The 5,064-nt window shown below is 44.0% G+C and overlaps 1 protein-coding gene across 1 annotated transcript in view; it reads left to right on the top strand.

Moving 5' to 3' along the window:
- Positions 1-5,064, top strand: part of LOC102852446 (zinc finger protein 534-like) — a 16,587-nt gene that overhangs the window by 931 nt on the left and 10,592 nt on the right. The gene's annotated exons all lie outside the window — the stretch shown is intronic.

The following is a 5,064-nucleotide window of genomic DNA, read 5'->3' as shown; positions in this document are numbered from 1 at the left end:
GGATTGAGGGGCTAGGATTTCGAAGCTCTGTCTCACATACTTTGGGCACGTGGCCAGGAGAAACCAGTCCTTGGAGAAGGGCATCATGCTTGAAAGGGTTGGAGGGACAGCGCAGGAAAGGAAGACCCTGGATAAGATGGATTGATACAGTAACTGGGGCCATAGGAATTGGTGTGTCAGAATTAGTGAGACAGGCTCAAGATAGGGCAGGTTCCAGAGCTGCTGTGCAAAAGTTGTGATGGGTTGCAGGTGACTCGATGGCCCACAACAACAACAACAACAACAACAGTGTCTTTAGTGTTCAATGTCAAGACTTCAAAGCATAAAGCCTTCATTCTATGTACTCAATTTTGTTACAAGACATAATGGGAGTCAACAGAAACACATGCCCATCTATGGTTCTCTTGTACCAATAAAATGAGTGAGCCATCTTCTGAGATAATATGTAAAATTACGAATTTAAACTCCATATGCATTAAAATGACTAAATTTTAAAACTCATAGTAAACAAGTATTTTGAATATTTGAAACAGAAAAGATGATCCTTTGTCTGAGAAGCAGCCTGATGGCTAAGAACACACGATGCTATTCTTGTGAAAAAGCACGAGTTCAGACAGGAGATGCTGGTTCCCATAGTGAAGAGTTGCCCCTGGCACACACAACCCCCCTTTTTGTGTTTCTATTTCAGTCTCTGCCTCTCTGGTCTTTGTTATCCCTTGTCACTGCTGAGCCTCTGAGTCCTATCTTTGGGAATGTGGGATGGATTCTCTGATTTTCTTTTACCTCTCACTGCTGAAGACCTTGGTTTTGTGGCTCTTGCCGGTTGTCCACCTCTTTTATAAAAGCCCACTTCCTCCTCCTTAGACATTGAAAACAGCTATCCGAGTGTGCCTTCAACTCTGACCTCAGGACAGGAAGGACTAGGGCATCCCGAAGCCACTTCTTAAACCCTTTATGTCTATTTGTCTCTCAAAATACTGTTTCTTTTCCTACTTCTATTCTAAAATGGGTTTAAACAGAATTTTGAGAAATTCTCTCCCTATATTCTGCTTTTCAAAATAAAAGCTAGTAATTCTGGGGGCTGAAGTGAAATGAGCTTGAATTAGTTAGTTCCCTGGCTTTGTTTATATAACATTTGCTTCTTTGCTGGGAAGAATTCTGAGTACTCGAGGGCTTAATATTTATCACAGAATTTGAAAAACCAAACCGTACGCAGGTGCAGCATTAAAATTGTCTATATGGCAAGAAGCTGCACTACAAAACCAGAGGTATGTGGTTTGAATCCACCAGATGCTCTGCTGGAGAAAGAGGGACAATTTCCTCCTGTACAGTCAGATCCGATTTGACGGTACACACAAAAAAATTTTAACAAATAAAATTTTAAAAAATTAAAATTGTTGCTTTCGGCTTTCGGCTCGAGGAGGCCTCGGTGCAACTTTCTTCGGTCGTCCCGCATCTGGGTTCATCCGACACCAGCCGCCTCCGCCATGCCGCCCAAGTCCGACCCCCAGCGAGATTAAAGTCGTGTACCTGAGGTGTACCGGTGGGGAAGTCGGTGCCACTTCCGCTCTGGCCCCCAAGATTGGCCCCCTGGGTCTGTCTCCAAAAAAGGTTGGTGATGACATTGCCAAGGCCACCGGTGACTGGAAGGGACTAAGGATTGCAGTGAAACTGACCATTCAGAACAGACAGGCCCAGATTGAAGTGGTGCCTTCTGCCTCTGCCCTGATCATCAAAGCCCTAAAGGAACCACCCAGAGACAGAAAGAAGCAGCAAAATATTAAGCACAGTGGAAATATCACTTTTGATGAGATTGTTGGCATTGCCCGGCAGATGCGACACCGGTCTTTAGCCAGAGAACTCTCTGGAACTATTAAAGAGATCCTGGGAACTGCCCAATCTGTGGGCTGCAATGTTGATGGCCGTCACCCTCATGACATCATAGAAGACATCAACAGTGGTGCTGTGGAATGCCCAGCTAGCTAAGGAACTACAGATGAAAATATTTCAATAAAGGATTATTTGTTAACCAAAAAAAAATAAAAAATTAAAATTGTTTATGTAGCACTAGACTAGAAAGAACTAAGGAAAGAATGGTTTTTAAAAACTCGTCACTTCCACAACTCTCCAAAATGATTTGTGTTTGAGAGTTGAACTGTTGTGTTGAAATGAGTCCCTGAGTTTTCCAGAAGTATTTTGAAAAATTTTTTTTAAGTTTTTTTAAAAATCCTTTCACTTGAGGCACATTTGGATTGACTGAAGTATTCGAAATTTCTGTTCAGGAGTTCAGATTGCTGACAGGGACTGTTCACAGATGCTTTGTGGTAAAGTCTCCTTAAACCCTCGAGGGGTATAACGACTTTTTTTTTCCCAGTGCTCACATATCTCCTCAAAAATGTTGCCCATACCTTCATATTTGGTTTCTTTTTTTACCGTTGTGATGAAATTACTTCCTGAGTAACAAGGACATTTAAGGACGTATTTGCAACATTATAGAACTCTGAGTTATTATTTAAAATAAACCAAGGTACCCTAAGAGGTTGCTTTCTCGTTTTTGTCCTTCATATTGGCCTAAATTAGAGTGTGGGCCGCCACAGTGAGAGCCTGACGTTCTGAGGTGAGCCTGGGGGTGGAAATGCTTGACAGGGAAGTCACTACTTCCAGGGTTACACATGGAAACTCAGTACTATGGTCTCTGTGGTATTTGCAGGTCTTTGTGAGAGTCGGAGGTGGTGCTTTCCACCAATGTGGTGTCTGGATTTCAGGCACTGAGTGATGTATGAGAGAGAATGGACATTGGAGGGGCATCTGGCCCAGCTTTCCCATTGATGGTATTTCTATCCCAGAGGGTGAAAAGAGTGCAGCTTTGGAAGATCCTAACCTCTTGGATCTTTTACCGCTGGTGCAGGTTGGTTCTATAGTCACTATGGGGGTGTAACTTCAGATTCTTGAGAGAGAATCACCAATTCCTTCAACAGCCCAAAGCTGATCCCTCGGACACTGGAATCCAGCATGGCTCCACTCGCCAAAGTTTTCACCAGTTTTGAAACCAACCTCTCACATGTATGGGGCTTTCTGCTTCTCTGCCTGGTTTATTGCACTAGTCACAGAGAATTTCTATAGGATCCACATTGAGACTTCTTAGGAAAATGCAAAGATCTTTTCTCTCTATTCACAAGTCCCTATTCCCAGCATCTCGCCTGACTCCTGGTTCTGCTGGCGGCATTTCTCAGCTGTTCTGTCTGACTATTGTTCATCACTGGTGTTTTAAGTTCTGAGTTTGTGCACCTTGTTTTCACTGTTCGCAAGCTGTGTAACCCCTCTTCCATGGAGAGGGTCTGTCTGCTGAAAATGACTTTATGAGGCCACTGCAGAATGCATCAAAGCCTTGCCTTCACCTTGTTGTTGTGTACCCTGGAGGACCAACCCATAGTTGACCCTCCACTGGGTTTGAAAAGGCAGTTAATTGCATGGGAAGAGATTGCCCATTCTTCTGACGGGGAGTAGGCGGTGGATTTGAATTGCATGCGTTTGGGTTTACAGCGTAGCTTCTTACCACTAGGTCGCCAGAGTTCATTTTAAATAAAGCCTATTGACTATATTACTGTTTCTTCTAGACTTTGTACTGAGTTTGAACGTTTCAAATGCCATTTCTTAAGTCTAGTTCTGCCCTTAAAGCTTTTCACTCTTTCCAACATTTTCCAAGCTGCTGCTGGGTGACCAGTTTCCTGCAGAGGGGTGGGAGGGTGAATCCGCCTATTTATACTTCAAGGAAAGCACCTTGAAATACAGACCACTCGTTACCCCTTTTCAAAATCAATTTTTTGGGGGTAACTCTGGTGGACTAGTGGCAAGATGCTGCCCTGCAATCTCAGAGGTACACAGTTCAAATCCACCAGCTGCTTTGCAGGAGAAGGAGGGACCATCTCCTCCTGTCCCAGTAAGATCCGATTTGACGGTACACACACACACACACACACACACACACACACACACACACGCAAAAAAACAAAACAAAACCAAAAACAAACAAAAAAAGAAATTATAAAAAAAATAAATTTACTTTCTCCGTCCTGTCTTTGAAGACTGAGACACAGAAAAGCTCTTCTTCTCTGTCAAGGTGGTGGACACAGGAAACCTAAGCCATTTCTTTTACTTTTCTGGTTTCCCTAGCAACCACAGCCATTGTGACTTCAATTGTGACTTGTGTTTTCACGTGGTGGCTCCTCCCCCCAGCAGCCAGGACAGGAACGCGTTCCCCACACCCCAGGACCCTTAGCGGCCACCGTAGAGAGGCGTGTTCCAGCCTCATGATTGACATGATTATGGATTCCCTGCCACTTTCAAGATTACAAACTCCCTGCCACTTTCGAAAAATCAAAGACACACCGCCCCACAGGATAATGTGGCACTTTTGACCTTGAAGTTAGAGACACAGCTGTGTGTTTAGGGCCCAGTGCGGACCCGCTCTGGTTCGCGTTTTTGGGTTTGTTTTTTTTTTTTTATTTCAGCAAGGTTTCAGAGCCTCGCCGGCCGCCGTAGGTGCGCGCGCGTCTCCCCGCCCCCCGTGGGAAACGTGCGTCTCGCACGTGGGAAACGCATGTCTTCTCCTCGTGGGAAACGCGGGTCTCTCCTCCGTGGGAAGAAAGAGCACAGAGTTTGTGGCTGTTTTTACAATGAGCTTGGCGTTTTCCAAAATCACAGACTAAAGCACCTCCAAAACCAGGTCAGTTTGTATGCTTTTGTATTGAAATTGGCAATTAAAAAAAAAAGGAAAAAAAAACCAAAAAACGAAAAAAAATGAAATTGGGGATATAAATTGTAGAGTGAAGACTTGGAGGGGAGTGCGGGGTGGCGGTGGGGGTTGGAAGTCGTAAAAAGCTAGGGTCACACGTGGAACATTCAATATTGTTTGTTTTTGTTGTTTTGTGCCGTGGAGTCGTCTGCCTCACATAGCGACCTTGTGTACAAGAGTCCTGAACGCTGCTCTATCCTGTGCCAATCTTTTATAAAATTTTTTAATAGTCATTTTAACAAGTTTACAGAAAAGTTAGATTTTTTTTT

The sequence above is a fragment of the Elephantulus edwardii genome, unplaced genomic scaffold, assembly GCF_000299155.1.
Source record: "Elephantulus edwardii isolate Elephantulus edwardi_28Jun2011 unplaced genomic scaffold, EleEdw1.0 scaffold00208, whole genome shotgun sequence".
Taxonomy (NCBI): domain Eukaryota; kingdom Metazoa; phylum Chordata; class Mammalia; order Macroscelidea; family Macroscelididae; genus Elephantulus; species Elephantulus edwardii.
The sequence above is the reverse complement of the archived record's forward strand: the minus strand, read 5'-3'. Positions and strand labels throughout refer to the sequence as shown.